General features: G+C 43.5%; 1 long non-coding RNA gene across 1 annotated transcript; it reads left to right on the top strand.

Annotated features, from left to right (window-relative positions):
* The first annotated feature begins 221 nt into the window (after nt 1-221).
* Nucleotides 222-22827, top strand: LOC138917699 (uncharacterized). Its single transcript, XR_011426094.1, has 3 exons — nt 222-391; nt 17043-17350; nt 18258-22827. It is a non-coding gene; the product is annotated as an uncharacterized lncRNA (long non-coding RNA).
* The last annotated feature ends 713 nt before the right edge of the window (nt 22828-23540 follow it).

Here is a 23540-nt window from a genome sequence, read left to right on the forward strand (position 1 = left end):
GCTGCGGGGAAACGGGGCGCGCCCTCTGGGGGGCGAGTGGCAGTGTCCGAGCTAATTTCCTCCGTAACCTTTAAACTCTCGCTGGAAGCCGTGGCGGCGGTTGATCACGTGAGGCGAGCCCTGGGCTGCTGGGGAAGAATTTCCTCCGCGGGGAGCCGGGGACGGGGACGGCTGCCTGGCGAGGGACGGCCCCGCGCCAGGGGACGCGAACCTGCGCGGGCGGGGCCGAGAGCGCGGAGGCCCGGGGCGCGGCCCGGGCCGGACTCCCCGGGGGACTGCGCAGGAAGAGGTCGTCTCTGCAACCTGCGAGCGGGGGTTAGTGCAAATGGAAAAAGAAAACCTCGGTCCTCACTCGTGTACCAATCAAGGCAGGCAGTTTGTAGCGACCGTGGTAAGCTGAGTGTGCATCTGGCGGGTCTGGTTAATGTAGACCAAATTTAAAACCCACCTCTTCGATCACTTTTTCTCAGTGACAAAAGGTTATCATTGCCTGTGGCTTAAAGGCGAGCAAGGAGGCAGTCCCCTGGAAAACAAGATGCCGAGTGCAGCACACAGGTTGCAAAAATGATCAGAAAAAGTGTCCAGGTGACTGTGGCAGTTCCTCTCCTAAGGCCTGCAGTCAAGTAATTTCTCGCAGCCCGCCCTGCTAAACGGGGCAGCTGGGTAGAGAGCGCGCCAAAATGCAGTCTTAGGGGAAAATGAGAACATTTGCATGAAAAAGTCAGGATACAAGAGTTATCCCTTACTTGGCCACGCCCACCAGCTGGAGGTGTATTTGAAAATCTGTCAGTTTGACAAAGCACAAGTGGGATATCTCACTGCTGTTTCATTTCTGTTCCTTTGAACATCAGACCTTTCCCTCCTCTCTTCTTCCTTCCTCCAGTCTATTCGCGCGTTAAACTTTTTTCCGTTTCACAGAGCATGCGATGGAAGGCACTGGCAAATAGGGCCTGATCTGAAAATGCATTTGGGATGCAGAGCCAGCGCTGGAGTGAGATGAGATATTTGACAAAGAGGCAAAATTTAAGGGGCGCGAATAAACTCAGTCATCAAGATGAACACTATTTTAATGCAATATTTTTAAAAAGTGAAATTACTGTAAAAATCCAGGATGGAAATAATATCCAAATTTTTTAAATTTTAGATATTGCATTAAAATATTCCTTATATTACTGAGTCTATTGGCACCCCTGAAGTTTTGTCCTCTAGAGGAGTACGCTAGCCCTGGCCATGTTGGGAAGTCTGGAAAGGGAAGGATTTCATGAAGGTAGGGCTCCTTGAGTAGTTGGTGTTTCCCACCTCCTCCTCTGGGTGAGTCCCACCTTGCCATGCAAACAGAGGAGTGCACAGGACTGAAAACCGTTGGCCAGAATCCCTCCTCTTCAGTGTGTGAGACAGGAACTACATTTAGAATTAAGGACACATTGAACTTGAACTTTTTGCATGATATCGTATTCCCTTTTCCCCAGGCAGACCCTCAGATATATTAAGTAGGATCTGTTGCCATCTCAGTGACTCGCGTTCTTAGAGAACCAATCGCCTGCAAACTTCCAACACCATTTCCTTGCAACCTGGGTAAGGTTACAGGAAGGCAGCACCTGCCTCTTAGCCGACTGTTTGTTACGTGTGAATAAGCAGACTGCGGTTCTCAGGTGTCGCCAATACCAGGGTGACCTCTCCTACCAATGACAGGGTAGGTGGTAACTAAAAGACTTGGCCAAGCTGCCTGTTTTGTTCTGGGTGAATATTTAAGTAAAAAGGGAGAATGCTGGTACTCTACATGCAAACATTGCTAATTTCTTGCCCTCATTACATCCTTATTTCTCAATAAATCTCTCACCTTCCTACTCTCAAACTTGGCTGAATGAAAATATGTATTCTCCAGGAGATACCGTGGAGATGCCTGCTGTGAGCTTGCTTAGGGGAAAATCCTTAAATTTACCTGAGGAGGGGTAAATCTAAAATAGCCCTGTGCTCCAGATTTCATGTGAAAAGAAAAACAAAACTGTGCAGGCGGAAGGTTTGGAATGTAAAATTCCAGTCCATAACTATTGCCTACTTCTTCCTTCTCTTGGCCTCTGTATACAATCCTGAAAGACAAGACAGCAATGGTAAAGACATGGAGTAAAACGCCCTTTGGATTCCAACTATGGCCTAGTTATTTTGTAAGCTTTGGGAGAGGGAGGAGGAAAGGAAGAAAAATTATATAAGAATTTCACAAAGATGATCAAGATGGTGTCCCTCTCCTTTTAAAATCAAGACTCATGGGGAAAAGGTCTGATAGAACAGAAGTCCCAAGGGCAGTGTGACAAGTGCTACAGGATGTGTTGGGGGGCACCGGCCCCTCGGAGAGCACAGAGGAAAAGTCAGCCCTTTGCCTGGGGGAGCTGGGGAAGGATGGCCCATCAGGTCTAGGCTTTCCCATGTGAGTTCCTCCAAAGGCAAAGAGAAGTGGGAAGTGTGTTGGAGGCCACGGGAACAGAGTGTGCAGAGCCCAGGTAGGTAAGAGCAGGACTGTTTGGGATGAGTGAGTGACCAGGGGTACCTGGCAGGTAGCAGGCAGGAAGAGGAGGTGAGGTAGGTTGGAACCAAATAATTAAGGCCTTGTAGGGCCTGCAAATGGGTTTGAGCTTTTTCCTTGAGAGACACTGATCACTCTGAAGTTGGAGAAGCAGCATAACCAGAGTTAATACCCTACAAAAGGAATTTTGTACAGGGATGGATACTTTCTGTAATTTTTTCCTCAGAAGACTCACCCCAAAACAGGATGTTAGAGACACAGAAGATCCAAATCTGAAAATGATTTACACTCTGTCTGATCAAAAATGAAACAATCTGTGGATATTGTTTAGATTGGCTTAGGAAGGAGGGCGGGGCGCCAGAACCTAGACTAGCACGTTAATATTCATGTCCTTGTTGCTGTGCTGGATGTTGTCATTTATAGAATGTTAATGGCTTCTGCAAAGGTCTGCCTGGTCAGGGTCTTTCATACATTCTACACACGCTGTGTGGAACAGAATTCAACCACCTGGGCCACGGGGTGGAATGTGCAGCAGCAGAGGAACACAGAAACCTTCCAGAGTTGTGTCAGCTCTGCCCTAGCCCAGCCCCTACCTGAGTCGCAGCCAGACTTCTAACGCCACCCTCACCCACCTTCTTCTTGTTGGCCCATGTCTGGCCTATGTCTTTTTATTTTGACCCCGTCTCCGCTTTGAACTCTGTTGCAATGACTCAGAGACCAAGCTTCACCTGCAAGTGGGTGGAGGGATCAGAGGTAACCCCATATAGCTTAAAGGTGGATGTGGGGAGGAAATGGCCCCATGCCCCTCCTTCCTCGGTTCTCTTGACCCTGAGCCCCATGCTTTCAGGCACCATTTGGAAAATAACATCACATATCTCATCTTCTTTGGCTCCCATGTTGGGCTGCATTTTGAGGCTTTTAAGTATATAAATTAGTCCACGAATGGAAACTAAGTACCTGCTATGTTGAGAATACAGGGCAGGTGCTCTGGAGAGGACGAATAGATACAGGGATGATTCCTCCTCCAGCGGGGAAGAGAGGAAGATCAATTCATTCAGTCAGTCATTTATTTAGCAGTTGGTATTGAGCACCATGTTATTTGGAGCACTGAGGAAACAACAATGATGACACACGATGGCCCTTTGTTAGTCGGAATGGGCCATGTCATGCTGCTATAATAAATAGTCCTCAAATCCTAAGGTTTAAAATAACAAAGGTTTCTTCTCATGCATGCCTTAAGTCCATGGCGGGTTGGCTAGCAGCTCTGCTTTGCGTCAGAGCTCCTCCTGCATTCAGATTGACGAGAGAAAAGTCACTATGTGGAACATAGCTGGCCACGGGCACAGAGAAAAGAACCCCTAGAGTGTCTTTGGCAATTAAATAGAAGTGCTAACTGTCACTTCTGCTAGCTGGTTGTTAGCTAGAACCAGTCGCATGGCCTCCCTCCCCCACCCACAGGGCGGCTGGGAAGTTTTCCCATCTGCAGCGGGTAGGAGCCTGGACTAGCTAGTGGACAGCACTCAAGACTCCACAGACCCTCTCCTCAAATAACTGGTGCAGAAAGATAACTCAAGGTGGCACAGAGTAAATGACAGATGAATGGCACCATCAGATGGTGCTGTAGGAATTTAAAGGTAGCAGTGATCACAACCAGAGTGGGGCTGTTTGTTTGACCCCCAGTGGCCTTGGGCCACTGCATACAGAAGACTTCAGATGACATGAAGAATCCTGCCTAAAATCAGGACTAGCAGCCCCCTGAGCTCCTTTTCCCCTTCCCTACAGATGTCTAACCTCACAGGACCTGCGGGTCCTTCAAGCGACTTCAGAACCAAGTCAGCACTAAGGAGGTGTGTGGACACAACAGAATGAAGACTTCTTTCTTACACTCCGCAGGACCTGAGAGATCACCTGGTCTATAGTCTTTATTATTATTAACTTCTCCCATTAAATGAGCAAACTGAGACCTAGAGAAGTTAACTGACTTGCTACATAAGAAAGAGTTTTTTTTGAGGAAGATTAGCCCTGAGCTAACACCTGCTGCCAATCCTCCTCTTTTTGCTGAGGAAGACTGGCCCTGAGCTAACATCCGTGCCCATCTTCCTCTACTTTATATGTGGGACGCCTACCACAGCATGGCTTGCTAAGGGGTGCCGTGTCCGCACCTGGGATCTGAACCAGCGAACCCGGGGCCGCCGAAGCGGAACGTGTGCACTTAACTGCTGCACCACCAGGCCAGCACCAAGAAAGGTTTTTAAAATAACCAAAATATTAATGAGAGGTCTAAAGCTGACTCTTACACTTCCTAGTGTAAATTTACTGTTTTTCCTACGTTGTCATGCTGGAACCAAGCCATTTAATGATGATAACTCCAATTATGTTTTAATTCCTTGGAAACGTAATTTCTGTAAATCAAAGGTCCAGGTTTGTTTTAATTTATTGGTTCCAAATTTAACTCGTCTTAGCGTGGTACAATATTTTAGACTTATAATAATTCTTGGGGACTATAATATTGATAAAGTCCTTATGTTATTTTGGTGATATGTGTCTTTAAAAGAAAAGGTCTTTAGAGGCCTACCCTGCGGCATAGTGGTTAAGTTCCCCATGCACTGCTTGGTTGGCCTGGTTCCCTGGTTCCCTTCTGTGCTGACCTATACCACTCCTCAGCCATGCTGTGGGGGTGACCCACATACAAAACAGAGGAAGACTGGCACAGGGCGAATATTCCTCAGCCAAAAAAAAAAGGGACTTTATTGTTCCTCAACTTCTCTATTTTTGCATCCTCTCTCCTAACACCAATTAGATGTATTTTAGGCATATGGTTTTATGACACCTGTACCAAGTGTAACAGCTGTTTCTGCAGGCTCCCTGTGGACATTGTATCAATTAGCAGAGTGACTGATCCGACTGTTCAGATTAGGTTGTGTATCTCTAACACAGAATGGACATTTGGTTAATCTAATTCTTCTTGTAATTTACCTTTCAGGATCAAGGAGCTGGGGCCGCAGGGCAGGGAACATTGCCTTTTGTCACCAGTAACAATCATTTAGGTAGAACAAATGTAAAACCAGAACTGGTTAAACTCACAGGTTCTGTTGCCGCCAATACGTGATGCAAGGTGGCAAATCCTCCCCTTTGTGACCGAAATCCTCCGGGATCCCATCCTTCTTCCCCACCCGAAGCTATAGACTCTACTCCCTGAGCTGTCCCACCACTTCCTCCTCACTTCTGCTTACAGCACTACTATTTGATACCTGTCTTAATTCTATCCCTTCGCTGAAAGGTCTTTAAGTTTGGAGATGCTGTATGACTTATCTCAATACTCACTCTACAGTATCTTGGACATAGTAGGTACAACTTTGGGTTCTATAAATGGTTGTTACAGGGTAGTACTTTGAAAGAAGAGTGTCACAGATCTTAATCTCTCCCTGCCTTGCCCAGATGAGCGCCTCTGGGATGGTTGGCTCTCTCCACTCCCCCGGAGTCGGTAGAGATGAAGTCAGTGGGCGGCTGGGCGGCTGGGCGGCAGCACCTCGGAGCCCACGGCGGCCGCGCTCGGCTCCGCGAGCCGACAGCGCCCTCTGGTGGACTGAGTGAGCCCAGCCGGGTTCCTCCCGCGGCTCTGACCGCCTCGCTGCCTCCGCCTCCCGCGGGCTCCGGCTCCAAATGCTAGGAGCACTAGGATTACTTAACAAGCTGAGGGGATAGGTCAAGGGGCAGACCACAATGGCACGGGGTCATTGGCTTTATCCGCACGCCCATCGTGAGCAGAGGACAGATGTAGTTCAGTGAGCACCTATCCTGTGAAGAAACTGGTCTTTTTTTTTCTTTTTCTTTTTTCTTTTTCTTTTTCTTTTAACAACCAGGCTTCTCAAAGTAAAGAATTCTGTTTCTATCTCTATCACTACATTAGAGCAATAGGCTATCCATGTGCCAGTTAAATCCATGCTGGGTTCAGGAAAAACAGAGATGGAGGAGATGAGGTTCAGGCTTTTGAGAAGCTGGAACTCGAAGGTAAAGAAATAATGAGGGCCTCCAGGCGGGCCTTTTTCTTGATTCGAGACTGCAGGCAGTTCCCGCCACGGAGGTGAGGGTTGTGAGAGACGGCCAAGGAACCCCACTGGAGAAGTCACCCACAGAAAGGGAAGTATGGGGAGTGGGAGAAGCTTGGGGCCCCTCAGAGGTTGCTCCTCTCATTCCAGCAGATAACTTGGTTTCCTTTTCTGAAAAACAGAGAAACCGTCAACTGAGGACTTACAGAACTTTTTGCACCAAATCTAACAACCACTTAGGAAGGAAGAAGGGATGAGTGTCATTCCTCCATCCCACCAGTCGTCCTGGAAGCAGGTCCCTCTAGCTCAGGTGCCCATCCGTGTCCTAGATCCATTCTCCACCCCTACTGCTCAGGGCCTCTGCCGCCGGCCCCGTCTCACTCCTTGCTCTCTATCCTCTCCGTCTCTGCTGTTCTTTCCCATCGGTAAGTCTCACTTATCTTAAAAAAATATTTTGCACCCTTTCTCACCTGACATTTCTGTCCAGCTAGCTCTCAAACATCTTCTCCCCGTCCCTAAACTTCTTAAGAGTTATATGTCCTCACCTTCTCCATTTTCTTACTATCCACTCCCTCCTCAGCCCATGCCATGATGCTCCCTGAGACGTCTTTCATTTCCACTCTGCTAAGCCCATTTTTGGAGTCTCCACCTCACTGACCGCTCTCTTGGCAGCATATGATGCTATTTCCTCTCCCTCCTTGAAATGCCCTCTTCCCCTAGTTTCCATGACATCTGAGCTCTCCAAAATTTTCCTCCTGCCTCCTTCTTGGTTTCTTTAGTTCTCCTCTTCCTCTGCACATCACTTAAACGCATCATTATTTTATAGTCACACTGCAGAGTAAGATAAGATAATAATGCAAAAGTTATCTGGACAAATTGTCAGGTAAGTGACCACAGGTGCCATAAACTTTGAAGGAAGGAAAGATCACCATTGGCCTAGAGTGGGAAAGGAAGCCCCACGGAGAAGAGGGATGGGGAATTGGGCATGGACATGGGGGCAGAATATCAGAGGCAGAGAAAAAGAGAAAGACATTCCTGTTGGAGGAACTTCCCACCAAATGCAGGGGAGAAAATAAGATTTAATCCAATGACTATTAAGCATCTCTTTGCTGGTATGGCGTAAAATAGAAAAGATGTGAGCCCCTAGTTTAAATTTTAGTTAACATTCTCATGAAGTGATTAACTAGCAGCATAAGGTAGCATTTGGTAGAGGTATAGGTGGTAGAAGGAAGGAAGAGATCAGCATGGGCTTCCTGGAGGTGGCAGGATTCGTGGGCTATGCTGCTGAGTATGAATTAGGGTAGGTTAACTTCTGATAGATATACCCGTGAATGTATAAAAGCTCAAACACAATAGACGTTTATATCTTGCTCAGCTAACAGTATCGGGTGGTTGAACAGGTCAAAGGGGTGACCCTGTCCTTCCCAGGCTTCCACAGTCACCCTGGGGATTGTTGCCAATGGAGCCATCCAGAAAGAGAAAAGATCATGGAGGAAGAAGCCTGGGAGCTTATTGTGACCAGATCACTCGCATCCCATTGGCTAAGACTTAGTCACATGGCCACATATAACTGCAAGGTAGGCTGGGAAACATAGTCTGGCCGGGCGCCAGGAAGAAGAGGAGAGCACGGCTTTTTGGTGAGCAGAGAGCAGTGTCTCCCACTTGGTCCTTTCCCCCTCTGCTGGAGATTAGGATGATCCATTTGGGTTAACCCTCGGTGCAATTTAATTCTGTCTCTATTTTCCTCTCTCTTTCCCCATCTTATATGTTGAAAAGGGCCACAAGGACTCTGCACTTGTGAAAAGAGATGCAGATGCATGTGTGGGCCCAGATAGGGGTGATGAAGCAGGAGAAAGAAAGCAGTGTACAGAGCTGCAGGTGTCTAGAGAGGACATTCTCTTCCAGCTCCTCACCCTCTCTGCCCAGTAAAATGCCAAGTTGCCCTCACCTTTGGTGTGACTTGTGGCGTGGTGGGAGACATCGCCTATTGTTTCTCGGGGGAAGGGTCCATTCTTAACCCACAGGTGAACTTGGTCAAGACTTCCTCCAGGTGACCTTGGAGAAGCGGCAGTGCAGTGTGGGATGAAAGTGTGGAGTGGCGAATGGGTCACCAGACATGGACTGCAGACATAATAATGTTCTGTACTTTGAACTTTTTAGGGAACTTTGTAGTCTAGCCCTCCTTTATTACTCCCTTATCAACCACAAGTTCAGGGCAAATATCACTATTCTCATTTTATAGATGGGGTAACAAACTCAGAGAAGGTAAGGGACTCAAGTGCGTACAGGATCAGAGCCCAGAGCAGAACTTGGTTCCCTAGATGGGGCTTCCCTTCCTTGGCCAAGCTTATGCAATTTATCTGTGTAGTGATCAAGGCACCAGCGGGGCGCTGTTCTATCATTTCCCTGGAATCTGAGTCTCCCAGGAGGGCTTATTGCCCTGCAAGGCAAAGGCTGCTGCTGCGCCTGGTGGGCTATGTGGAGACATCGGCTCAGATGTGCAGGTCATTCCATCCACTTGGGATGGCTGGAGTATATCCACAGCCTGGTTCAACAGGCCAGGCACTGTGCTGCACGGAGGGGAAACAAAGGTATTCAGAACTCGACCTTTGCTCCCTGAGGAGCCTAAAGTTCCCAGGGCACCCTGCTGATTGCTTTTCCTGGGGGCACCAACTTCACTTCCCTCCAGGTTACGTAGCTGTCTCTCAAGTTCTTATCTCACTGAAGGATTTTCTTTTAAAAGTCAGTCTTTCCCCACTCCTGCCGCTCCTCTCTGCTATCTTTTCTTTCTCTGAACCTGTTGTACCTCAGGGTAACTTTCGACAAAGGAAGCTTCAGGATTGTTTTATTCTTGCAAACGCAAATAGAAGCTAACCAGGAGGACCAGGCCAGGCACAGCCTACGGAAGCCTGTATTCTTAGAATGTAGGAACCAAGCCTGGCAGCCTGCTCCTGGAACCTGAGGTTTCCCAGGGAGCTTGGAGAGAAGGCGGAAGCCCTGCCCCGGACAGGGTCACCTCGAGGATGTGGCCACTCAGGGCCCTGCACTTGGGGAGAGTCCTCAGTGTTTCAAGGCCCGGTGAAGGAAGGAGAAAGGTGCTGCCCTCCTCACTCTCTGAAAACAGTGGCAGCTCTTTGCCCTTCCCTGGTCCTGCACCCGGGTATTCCCTCTGCCAGGACTCCCTGCCCCTCCTGTGGGGCTCAGCCCAGATGGCATTTCTTCCAAGAGTCTCTCCTGCTCCCCATCGGCCCTGACACGTGTTTTTGGCAGTGTTGGTCTTCTTGTTTCCCCCAAAGGCCCCTCTCTCACTCTTTCCAAGGCCCTGTTCCTCCTTTTGTATTCTTTGTCCTAAAGAAGGCTCTGCAAATTGTTTAAGCTTCAGGCCACATGAAACCCAGGTCTACCTGTGGCCTTTCCCATGACTCTGTGAACCCCCTGATTCAGAGACCGTGTGTCGCATTCCCTGGGGAGGTCCTAGGTCTGGAGCACATGCTGGGCTCTCAGTGAACATTTGTTAAACAAAAGAATGAAAGGAAGGAAGAATCCTTAGCTAGTGCTTAGCAGACCCGTGGTTCTCATTAAGAACCCTCAGCACTGTCACCTGGGCGATCTGGACAGGCTGGCACGTGGCGCCTGTCTCAGCACAGCGCAGCGTCGGGTGGGATCCAGCTGGGACGCTCAGGGACTATGCTCTATGATCTTGGGCAAATGACCTGCCTCTCAATGGGCCCTGGTTTGTTCAAATGTACGTGGGGTTTGTCACTACTGCCGTATAAACTGACAGTGGGTATTTTGTTATAGATCGGTGTAGCACCTGACACAGAGTAGTTCTTAGAAAATTCCTTTATATGCTCACTCCCTAAGGAACATTTCGTTTTTCATCCTTTTTATCTAGCACTGACAGCTCCCCAGGGCTGTCCTTGTAACCTGTTAACCAGTGGCTCCTGGATAATGGGGTTTTGGTGTGAAGGGTCCAGGCACACAAAGAGATTTGCCCTGGGCCCAGCACCCCACTAAGAATGGCCCTGAAACCAGATCTGAGGTATCCCCCATACACTGTTCCTTCCTACAATATGATAGTAGACTTGAGGGAAAAATTCAAGGAACTTGAACAAGAATATAAATAATAAGGAAACAAATCATGTGGCTAACCAGCTTTCACTTGCAGCTGTGGTTCAGTTTTCCAGCCATTTAACTCAACTGGAACCGTAATTTGTGTGTATCCCCCTCAGTGGCTGTAAAGTAGCAATTATTTATCTCTGTCTCACAGAGAAGAAACGGAGACTGAAATGGCATTGAGCCACTGGTCTGACGTTCCGTGGTGGGCAATCGACAGACCCAGAACTGCAGGCCAGACTCTTGCCTCCCTAGACACGGTCTCCTGTCCCCTGTCCTTCAGTGCAGGGTTGACACACACACTGCTCAATTAGTTCAGGTTCCCACTCTGACTCCCTCATTTCGTGGGAACCAGTGTACGTGCCAGTGCAAGAACTGACGTTGCCAACCCAACGTGTAGCCTGTCATTGTGGTTTTTCTCTAACAAGAATTGAGAAGTGGTAAATGTTTCTCACGTTTTCTTCTGGCGACATGCACACATTCTGTGTCTGGATGTGCCGGAGCTTGCAAGTTCAACGGCAAAGTGGGTAGGGCATGCAGGAGGCAGGGTGGAGTGAGAGGGGCGTTTTACAATTTATTACAATGCAAGTTCTGCTATTCATTTCTTAAAATAGTAATAGAAGTAGCGGTAATAATAATTAATAATAATAGCTAACAACTCTTGGTTGAGAACTATGTGCCAGGCATTAACATTTAACAACTCTTTTAACCATCAAAACAGCCCAATGAAATAGGTATTGCCATATTTCTCCAATTCTAAGACACACTTTGTTAAAATCACATTTTAACGTCTTATAATCCATGATAAGGGAGTTCTATGTTGTACTATAATTGCTGGTGAGTTTTTTTAAAATCTCTTAGTAGCACATAAAATTAGGGTACATTTTACAGATGAAGCAACTGCAGTGGAGAAAAACTAAACAATGCACCCAGGGGCCACCACTAGTAGCAGAGCCTGGGTTCAGACACAGGTGCTCTATGTCCAGAGCCCACCCATTTGTCTGTCTGTTTGTTTGCTTTGCAATCTCAGGCATCAGGCAAACATCTCCCCTAAAAGCCATAGGTCTGTCCATCAGGAGCCAGGCTCATGCCGACTACACGTTGTGTAAAATAGGATATATATTTTTTTCATTCATGCTGGCTGTGTTTTAACTTGCACATGTAACCATGTCACTCACAGAAAACTAAATTTAGAAACTGCCTAAAGAAGAATAGAAGCCAAATTAAAGCTGCCTGGGTAGGCCTGGGGTGACAGAAAGGCATCAGAGCTATTTCCCAAGAGAAAAATCCACTCCCGTGGTTGCTTCAGACTTCTTTTGGCCTTGATTAAGTTACTTTCACTGTCTCACCTCAGTTTCTCCAACTGTAAAATGAGGGGTCTACGCCAATTCCAAACTTTTTTGATGGCTCACCCTTAACATTTTAAACTTTTGAGCACACATCTTCAGTGTATATATCTTTATTTATTTATTTATTTATTTTTGGTGAGGAAGATTGGCCCTGAGCTAACATCTGTTGCCAGTCTTCCTCTTTTTGCTTGAGGAAGATTGTTGCTGAGGTAACGTCTGTGCCAATCTTCCTCTATTTTATGTGGGATGCTGCCACAGTATGGCTTGACTAGCGATGCTAGGTCCGTGCCCAGGATCCAACCTGCAAACCCCTTGACCGCCAAAGCGGAGCACATGAACTTAACCACTACGCCACTGGGCCAGCCGTATCTTCTTTTTATTTTATTTACGAAGAGTAAAATAGACTTGTGTATGTGTGTGTGTGTACACTTCTATGAGTTTTAATACATGTATAGATTTGTGCAACCACCACCGCAATCAAAATATAGAACACTTCCATCCTCCCCCAAAATTCTTTTATTTTACCGGTAGTAGTGAAACTCTGCACCCCATGCCTAACTTCTGGCAACTACTGATCAGGTCTTCATCCCTTTAGTGCAGCCTTTCCCAGAACATCATATAAATGGAGCCATACCGTATGTCACCTCTTGACACTGGTTTCTTTCACTCAAACACCTTTGAGCTTCATCCATGTTGTTGATTGTATCAATAACTCGTTCATTTTTATTGCTGAGTAGTGATCCATGGACTAGACGTACTATGTTTTACTTAACTATTCACTCACTGAAGGGCATTTAGGGTGTTCCCAGTTTTTTAATGATTATGAATAAAGCTGCTATAAACATTTGTGTATAGATTTTTGTGTGTGAGCATGAGTGTTTATTTCTTAAGAGTAGATATCTAGGAGTGGGATTGCTGGATTATATAGTAAATATATAGTTTGTAAGAAACCACCGGACTGTTTTCAGAGTGTCCGTACCATTGTGCGTTCCCACCAGCTATGTCTGAGTTCCACTTCTCCTGCATCCTTACCAACGCTTGGTGTTGGCAGTTGCGTTTTTGTTGTTGTTCTACTCTTAGTCATTCTAATAGGTGTATAATTGTATTGCATTGTGTTTTTAATTTGCATTTTCATAATGACTAATGATGCTGAGCGTTTTTTCATGTGCTTATCAGCCATCCCTATTTCTTCTTTGGCAAGCTGTTTATTCAAATCTTTTGCCTACTTTTAAAATTGGGCTGCTGTTCTCTACTGTTGAGTTTTGAAGGTTATTTCCAAATTCTGTATATAAGTCTTTTATTGGATATGTGATTTGTTAATATTTGCTCCCAGTTTATAGGTTGCCTTTTAATTCTCTTAACAATGTCTTTTGCAGAAAAAAGTTTTAATTTTGATGAAGTAAATTTATAATTTTTTTTCTCTCATGGATTTTTTTTATGTCATAGCTAAGAACTCTGCCTAACTCAGGGTCATAATCTTTTTCTTCTATGATTTTTAAATAAAAAAATTTATGCTTTTTGGGGCCAGCCCCGTGGCTGAGTGGTTAAGTTCTTGTGCTCCGCTGTGGCGGCCCAGGGTATCGCTGGTTTGGATCCTGAGCACGGACATGGCACCGCTTGTCAGGCCATATTGAGGCGGCGTCCCACATGCCACAACTAGAAGGACCCACAACTAAAAAAATACACAACTATGTACCAGGGAGGATTTGGGGACATAAAGCAGGAAAAAAAAAATTGTGCTTTTTGATTTTACATTTAGCTCTATGATCCATTTCAGGTTAATTTGTCTATAAATTATACTTTGATATATAAGTTGAGGTTCATTTTTCTGCATATAGTTGTCTAGTTGTTTCATTTGTTGAAAGGACCATCCTTTATCCATTGAATTGCTTCATACCTTTGTCAAAAATCAATTGATTGTGAATTGTATACTTTAAATGATTGAAACAGTAAATTTTATGTGATATGCATTTTATCTTAAAATAATCTACGTAAAAAAATCAATTGATCATATTTGTGAGGATCTATTTCTGGACCCTCTTATTTTGTTCCACTGATCTATGTGTCTAAACTTTCACCAATAGCACATTGTTTTGCTTACTTGGCTTTAGATTAAGTTTTAAAATTGAGTAGTATGAGTCCTCTAACTCTGTTTTTCTTTTTCAAAATTATTTTGGTTTTTCTGGGTCTTTTGCCTTTCCATATGTTTTAGACTCAGCTTGCCTATAGCCACAAAAAATCCTGCTGGGATTTTGTTATTGCATTAAATCTGTAAAATCAATCGGGCCCTGTAGGGTTGCCAGACAATATATAGAAAATCCAGTTAAATTTGAATTTAAGATAAAAATAATTAATATTTAGCATAATAACATCCTGAATATTGTGTGGTACATAATTATACTAAAAATTATTCATTGTTTATCTGAAATTCAAATTTAACTTGGCATCCTATAATTTTTTCTAAATCTGGCAGCTTTAGTTTGGGGAGAACTTACACTTAACTATTTGAGTGTTCTAATTTGTGAATACAGTATTTCTCTTTATTTATTTAGGGCCTCTTTTGATTTCTTTCATCAGTGTTTTATAGTTTTCTGCATGTTTTCTTAGATTTATGCCTAAATATCATTTATTTTGGAGCTATTATAATTGATATTTTTAAAAATTCGGTTTTCAATTGTTCGTTGCTAGTATATAGAAATACTATTGATCTTTGTATATTGACCTTATATTCTACAACTGCATTAAACTCAATTATTCATTCCAGGAACTTTTTTGTAAATTTCTTGGACCTTTCTATGTAAGCAATTATGTCATTTGCAAATAGCGACACTTTTATTTCTTCTTTTCCAATACATATGCCTTTTATTTCTTTTTTCTTGCACTGGCCAAGACTTCCAGTACAATGTTGAACAGGGGTCATCAAAGTGGACATTCTTGCCTTTTTCCTGATCTTAGTTTGCTGAGACTTTTTTTGTCATGAATGGATGCTGGAATTTGTCAAGTGCTTTTTCTACATCAATTGATATGATAAGAAAATATGTCCCATAATGAGGAGAAAAATAAATCAATTGAAACTGATCCAGAATTGGCACAGATGTTAGAATTAGAAAAGACATTAAAACGGTTATTATAACTGAATTTCGCATGTTCAAAAGACTAGAGACAGAAAATATTTAAAAGACCCAAATCAAACATCTAGAGATAAAAACTACAATATCTGAAAAGAAACATTGGTTGGGATTAATGGCAAATTAGCTGTTGCACAAGAAAAGATTGAGTGAATTTCAAGACACAGCAATAGAAATGATCCAAAATGAAACAAACAAAGAAAAAAGACCTTTTTAATGAAAAGCTCATCACTGAGCTGTGGAACAACTTTAAGCAGCCTAATATATGTGTAATTGGAGTCCTTGAAAGAGAGGAAAGAGGAAGAGGGACAGAATAAATATTCAAATCCAATGCTTCCTTCTTTTATTTTTGAAATTTTAAATGTAGGCAACTAATTTAAAAAGTAAAAAGTTATTTCGAACCAGACATGCTGGTAGACAGCATTTTGAAGTCTCTGATGTAACGAATGAGTAAGATAAGAGACATTGCATGGCAGTACAATTGCTTAACGAAACAACAGTTTTTCTCCTAGTGCTCTGTTGCCTGGACTTAGACTCTTATCAGTGCTGCTCAGTGGGTAAGATGCCCAAATCCTACTTTGTGCTTTGATGGAACTTGAGGTAGACTTGAAAGGGAAGAGTATTAACAAGACAAGAACAATCCAAGACAGTGTCTCATGGGGTGGAACTTGTATAGCAGCAAACACAAATATAAACCCCATGGGTGTAGAGCTAGGAAGAGGTGGACTCCTGGCTAACCCAACGACAGGAGCTCTTCTGTAAAAACTGCAGTTTTGACATTTCCTCTGGAGGGAGAAGGTTTACGCTTTACCTGCAGGTCTCAGGTTCAAAATCAGGCTGAGTCAGATATGGTTAATTTCCTCGCAATCTCCAGGCTAATTTAAATGCAGATATCTTGATCATTCTTCCTCTAAATTCTTGCTAACCTATTTTCAGTTCATATCTGAATAGTCAATCATTTTTTCTAAGGAGACGTTCTGAGTTCTGGAGAGAGTTTTTTTCCTGGTGATTTGAAACCTCAGTCTTTTTAAAATACTGAGTGTACATGCTTGGTTATTTGCCTGTTGACAAAGTAGGAGTCTTTTGAAAGAGTATTTTTTTAAAAATCCAGTTGCAGTTCTTTCAAATGCCTTCTCTCATGACTTCTCGCATTTCAGAAGTATCAGGATAGCACATCCAGAAGTGCCAAATGCTTTCTTGCATCTTCCAGCCAAATGCCCCCAACTGGCATGTTCCATGTAGTGGAGCATTATACCTGGCAGGGGTCAGCCCTACAGCTGGTCAGAAAGGGAGTAGTTCACATAGAGTGTAGATACTGGTCGTTGCCTTTCAACAAACCATCCGCCAACCCCTAATTCCTTATTGGGATTGTTTTGGTCTGCTGTTGATGGGAGGTTATGTATTTCTCAGAGTCTGGGTCCTCCTCCCTTCCCCAGTCCCAGGAGTGAATTCTGATCAGTCGAAGGCTCTAAGCCAGTCATAAGAAGTGTAAAGCATCCCCCTTGTCTGTGGGTAGTTTAGGAATGAGCGTATGATACAAAACTGTACAGTGAGAGGTGAGAGTGTGTTCTGGGGAGCTTTCTGAGAAGAAAGTGATGAGAAGAAATAAATTTTTGATAGTACCTGAAATACTACTACTAGTGATTATTTTTTCTTTTGCTCATTGCCCTTTTCTTTTAGGTTAATATATTTATAATGCAAATAGCCCTGGAAGGAGTAGTACCTGGACTCATGTTGCTGTGAGTTAGTTGGTCAGCTCTCTAAAAGGGTTTCGGTGGTGTAGCGGGTTGCATGGTTGCTCCCCAAAAGATATGTCCACGTCCTAATCTCTGGAACCTAGTCCTTAGAAGTGTGACTGTTACCTTATTTGGAAAAACAGGTCTTTGAAGATATAATGAAGTTCAAGATCTTGAGAAGAGATCATTCTGGATCACCCGGGTGGGCTAAATCCAAAGACAATACAATGAATATACAGTGAAGCAGATGGAGATGGACACAGACACAGAGGAGAAGGCGATGTAAAGACAGAGGCGAAGACTGGAGTGATGAGGCCACAAGCCAAGGAAGCCAAAGAATGTCGACAGCCCCCAGAAGCTGGAAGAGACTAGGAAAGGTTCTCCCCTGGAGCCTCCACAGAGAATGAGGTCCTGTTGACATCTTGACTTCAGACTTCTGGCTTCCAGAACTGTGAGAGAATACCATTTCTGGTGCTTTAAACCTCCCAGGTTGTGGTAATTTTTTTTGCAGGAGCAGGAAACTGAGACAGGTGGCATAGGCTTGCTGAGTATTTAAAGGAAATAAAGACCCAGAGAGGGAAGCCTGTGGGCCATGACCAGTTCCTTGACTCTATGAAAGTCAACCTTTCTTCAGAGTCCCAGCTTTGATCCTAAGTGGGTCGTTGAGCCTGTGCCTTGCTGCATGCTCAAAGACAAACTCATACCTCTTTCTAGACACACATTTCATCCTGACCCTAGCTATAGATGTTGCTCCTCACCTTGGCCATTTGTCTTTCAGATGCATGCCCTTTGACACAAGGGAGCCAGGTAAAACAGTATGGTAGATTGTTCAGTACACACTTTTCTCATTCCTGGGTTTACAACTCAGAGGGCCCTGTCTCTCTAAGAGCCTTCAAGTTTCCATAAGGACACGTTTGGAAGACTCACTTCCTCAGGTGAATCTGCCCAAGTAACTGACATAGTTGGAGACTTTGGCAGAGAGCCAGGAATAGAAGTTGGGGGCATAGGAACTAATTAATGTTGGTTGTGCAAGTACTGTGAGCCTGCCCCTGTGTTAGGTGTTTTACACGCACAATCTCATTCAATTCTCACAGAATCTCATGCGGTAAGTAGTAGTAGTATTCCCATTTTATATGTAGGGAAACTGAGGCTCAGAGGGGACATAATGTGCCCGTGATCACACAGCTTGTAGGTGATAGAAACAGGATTCAAGGTGGTCTATTTGGCGCCAAAGCCCATATTTTCTACACAAGAAATTGCTGGCTCCCTGTGGAAAGTTAGGAAAGGCTCAAGGTTGAGGGCAAAAGGTGAATGAAGGAAGCACTGGATTCATGCTCTCTGTCTCTCTTTCCCCACAGGCAGCAGCAGAATGCCTTTGGAGTCCCTGGAAAGGAGCAATCAGCCCTCTGATAAAATGGGTCTGGGCTAACTGTTTTTGAAGAAATGCCACTCTGAATATGAAATGACACAGAGCTTTAACATGGCTCACTGGAGACCTGAGCTGCTCAATTGCCCTGGGACCACAGATCACTTGGAAATGAAAAGATAATGAGAGTAGTTGCCCACTTCGGGCTTTGGGACTTGTTTCAACCAAGGTCTGGTGACTAGTACAGGTATGAGCCAAAAGTCTGTTTGAAAAAGGAGGCAGTGCTGTTGACTTTTCCTGTTCCACTTCCCCCGTGCTTCCAATCCACCCTCCCCCAGCCTGCAGAGCACACTACTCTGGCAGAGGTATACTCACCCTGTTTGAACTGGGCCCTTAGCTTTCAGGGCAGCTTAACCAGGAACAAGCCAGAGTCTCTTTTTCCCTCCAATCCTTATAAGAAATTTCCCAATGAGCACCAGGTAAGCTTTTAAGAGAAAAAGGTTAAGCTAACCATATGAAATATAAGTTTTTAACCCCCTAATTTGCTCGTTATTGTCACCAATTTCTCTCCTGCACCCCACAGTTTAGGAAAATCATGCTTCCTTCTCACTGCCTGCTATGTCCCTTAGGAGATACTTGCTCTCTTACAGGAAAGGAAACTGTCCAACTGTCCAATTTTCAAGTTAAGCAACCTCATGCTTATTCCTTCAGTTAATAAGCTTGGTTATCTAGAAAATTGTTCTGGGAATAAACATTAAGACTAGTCTCTCCTTCGTTGGGTTGTTTGCTCTAATTAGCTTTGAAATTTACCAAAACTCTGGTCACGGCCCAACGGGGTCTATTTACCTGCAGTTCAGCTTTCCTTGTGACTTTTCTCTTAGAACATGGACAGCATCCAGATTCTAAGTCCCTGCCTGACCAGTTACCAGCTCTGTGATTCCAAGTGAATCACTTAATGGCTCTGAGCCTCAGTGTCCTCATCCAGATGAAAGAGGCGAGTCATCTCTGCCACCTACTCACAGTGTTGATCTCAGACAAGAGAAGGTATGTGAAAGCACATTGAAAACTCTAGAAGCTGGTGCAGATTTAAATAATATCATGGTGAAAATCCTTGCCCCACCAGGATGTTAGCTGTCACCTCATTGCTCAGCATTTAGCACTGATCAGAGATCCTGAACTCCAACAGCTTGTAGTTTGATGTAGAGACAACAACTCTTTATACCCATTTATACTAATAGCTCAGCTGTGGTCTACTCTGAGTTGTAATCGAGTATCCTAAATCAAGATACTACACCTTGAGAGCAGAGGAGGAATGTCTTTGGATGTCCCTAAGAAGATATCCTTTGTTCCCATGTAGGAACCTACACAGCAACATTTCTGTCAGCGCCATCAAGCATCAGCTGGGACCCTTGTGTTAACTCCGTTTAAGGGTCCCCTTCTCATGTGGGTCAGTTAAGACTGTTAGAAAATGCTTCATAAATGAGAATCCAAACCTATCTCCAGTGTTTTTATGCCTGCTGGAGTCACATAGAGAAGGTCCGCCCATTTCTTCATAGGCTGGAAGATACTTGCTTGCTTTCTTTATTTTCCAGATATTTCATTGCTAGTATATAGAAATGCAACTCGTTTCTGTATGTTGGTTTTGTACCCTGACACTTTACTGAATTCATTGATTAGTTCTAAAAGTTTTTTGGTGGCACCTTTAGGATTTTCTATATATATAATATCACAGTATCTGCAAACGGAGATCATTTTACTTCTTCCTTTCTGACGTGCATGCCTTTTATTTCTTTTTCTTGCCTAACTGCTTTGGCCAGGACCTCTAGTACTATGTTAGATAGGAGTGGTGAGAGTGGGCACCCCTGTCTTGTTCCTGATCTTAGAGGAAAACCTTTCGGCCTTTCAGAGTTGAGTATGATGTTAGTTGTGGGGTTGTCATAAACGACCTTTATTATGTTGAAGTACATCCTTCTATATCCAACTTATTAAGAGTTCTTTATCATGAAAGGAGGTTGTATTTTGTCAAATGCTTTTTCTGCATCTATTGAGATGATTACATGATTTTTATCTTTGATTCTATTAATACGATGTATCACACTTATTGACTTGTGTATGTTGAAACATTCTTGCATCCCAGGGATAAATCCCACCTGATTATCATGTATGATCCTTTTAACATGCTGTTGAATTTGATTTGCTAATATTTTATTGAGAATTTTAGTATCTGTATTCTTTGGGGATATTGGCCTGTAATTTTCTTTTCTTGTAATGTCCTTATCTGGCTTTGGTCTCAGGCTGATGTTGGTCATGTAATATGAATTTAGAAATTTTCCCTCCTCTTCGATTTTTTGGAAGAGTTTGAGAGGGATTGGTGTTAATTCTTTGTTAAATATTTGGTAGAGTTCACGAGGGAAACCATCTGGTCTTGGGCTTTTCTTTGTTGTGAGGTTTTTTATTACTGATTCAATCTCCTTACTCATTATTGGTATGTTCAGATTTTCTATTTCTTCATGATTCAGTCTTGGTGGGCTGTATGTTTCTAGAAATTTATCTATTTCTTCTTGATTGTCCAATTTGTTGGCATATAATTATTCATAGTAATGTCTTCTGATCCTATTTCTTTGGTATCAGCTGTAATGTCTATTCTTTCATTTCTGATTTGTTTGGATCTTCTCTCTTTTTTTCTTAGTCTAGCTAAAGATTTGTCAATTTGGTTTTATCTTTTCAAAAACTAGCTCTTAGTTTTCCTGAGTTTCCTTAAAACAGCTATTTTGAATTCTTTATCTGGTAAATTGCAGCTCTCCATATCATTAGGTTCAGTTACTAGGAGGTTATTGTGATCCTTTGGTGGTGTCATGTTTCCTTGATTTCTTGTGTTCCTTGAAGTTTTACATTGCTGTCTTTGTATTTGCAGTAGCAGTCACTTCCCCTAGATTTTATTAACCTCTTCAATGCATCCAAACTTGTATTTTTTTGCTCCAATGGCGTGCTGGAACATCTCCACTGGAAACCTAGACTTCCACAAAGGCTCTCTCATCTGGGAGTGATTGTCTAAGACAAGCTTTCCAGGGGCTCCCAGACCATAGTCAAGAAGGGCTGGAGCTGTGGGCTACTGTAGGGTCCACAGCTGGGTCCGAGATCTGTATGCCCATCACCCAAGGCACAGGTGGGCAAGACTCCTCCCAGGCCCTTTGGCATGTGGTGCTAGATCCCACAGCTCCCACAAAGGCACTTTTGTCCATGGATGGATGCCAAATTGTTGTTGAAGTGTGGGACATGATGAGGGACATGTTATTCAGTCATGATGCTGATGTCACCCAGCTGGAAGATATTTACACACAGAAGCCAGGTCCTCATCAGATTTCCCTACGCCAGACAAAAACCCCTCAAATGCATCCCAGAGCTTTAAATCCTAGTGCCCTCCTGGCTGTCCTATGGGGATATACCTAGGTTTGTCAGTGTCCCTTAAAGTGTTTGCATTAGTCATTTATTGCTGTGAAATGAACTACCCTAAAACTTAGTTGCTTAAAGCTGTAAGCGTATATTCTCTTACACCATTTCTGAGTGTACAATTCAGTGATTTTTAATATATTCACAAGGTTGTGCAACCATCACCACTACCTAATTCCAGAACATTTTCATCATTCCAAAAAGAAAGAGAGTCAGGAATCTAGGAATGGCTTAGGTGGGTTGTTCTGCCTCTGGACTCTCACAAGGCCCCAGTCAAGAGTCAATCATTTGAAGGCTGCAATCATTTGAAGGCTTGACTGGAACAGAAGGATCTGCTTCTAAGAAGGCTCATTTACATGCCTGGCAAGTTATTGCTGCTTTTTGGCAGGGGCCTCAGTTCCTGGAGGCCTTAGTTCCACACCATGTAGACCTCTCCATAAGACTGCTTGAGTGTCCTCAAAACACATGCGACTTGCTTCTTTCAAAGGTGGTGATCCAAAAGAGAGAGCAAGAGGGAAGCCATCTATGTTTTATGTCCTAATATCAGAATCACACACTATTATTTCTCCCTTGTTCTATTGCATAGAAGCCAGTTACTAAGCACAGCCCACATTCAAAGAGGGAAATTTGGCTTCACCTTTTGAACAGAACAACATCAAAGGGCTTGTGGACATAATTTAAAACCGTCAGTGTGGTTTTGAAAACTGGCCATGATGGTCAAGATGAAGTATGATAGTGCAGTTTGCCATCAGACTATCACCTCCGTTGGTCTGAGCTTTGATCTTTTCTTAGTGCAAGTATGGGGCAGTGGTCAGGTGCATGGGCCCCAGAGGCAGATAAACTGGGTTCAAAGCCTGGCTCTCCCCTACCTAGCTGGGTGCCCTCAGGTAAGATACTCAACCTTAGGTTACTCTTCTGTAGAAGGAAGATAATAATAGCCTCTTACAGAATGCTTAGCTTAATTCTCAATATGTTCTCAATAAATGTTAATGAAACCCAAGATGGCATACTTTTTTCAGCAGCCATTTCAGTCTGCTGATTCACTTATTTAATCTCAAAATTGCAGTTTTCTTGTTTTTACCTTATTAAACTATGAAGTCTGGTCTCTCACACTCAATTTCTGTAAATGCCTTTTTAATTAATTTTCTAGATTAAGACATAATTTACATGCCATAAAATTTACCATTTTAAAGTGCACAATTCAGTGATATTTAGTTTATTCCTAAGATTGTGCAACTAACACCACTACCTAATTCCAGAACATTTTCATCATCCCAAAAAGAAACCCTGTTTCCATTAGCAGTCATTTCCCATTGCCTCCATCCTTATTCTCTGCCAACCACTAATCTACTTCCTGTCTCTATGGATTTGCCTATTCTAGACGTTTCATATAAGCAGAATCATGTAATATGTGGCATTTTGTGTCTGTCTTCTTTTTCTTGGGAGAATGCTTTCAAGGTTCATCCATATTGTAGCATGTATCAGCACTTCATTCCTTTTAATGGCTAAATAATATTCCATTGTGTGGATATATTATATTTTATTTATCCATTCATTAATTGGTGAACAATTAGGTTGTTTCCATTTTTCAGTTACTACAAATAATGTTGCTATAAACATTTATGTACAAGTTTTTATATGAAGATATGTTTTCATTTCTCATGGGTATACACCTGGGGGTAGAATTGCTGGGTCATTGGACAACTCTATGTTTAACTTCTTCAGGAACCATCAAACTGTTTTCCACAGCAACTGCACCATTTTACATTCCTACCAGCAATGTATAAAGGTTCTGATTTCTCCACATCGTAAATGATTTTTTTTT

The sequence above is a fragment of the Equus caballus genome, chromosome 15 (assembly GCF_041296265.1).
Source record: "Equus caballus isolate H_3958 breed thoroughbred chromosome 15, TB-T2T, whole genome shotgun sequence".
In the NCBI taxonomy this organism is placed as follows: domain Eukaryota; kingdom Metazoa; phylum Chordata; class Mammalia; order Perissodactyla; family Equidae; genus Equus; species Equus caballus.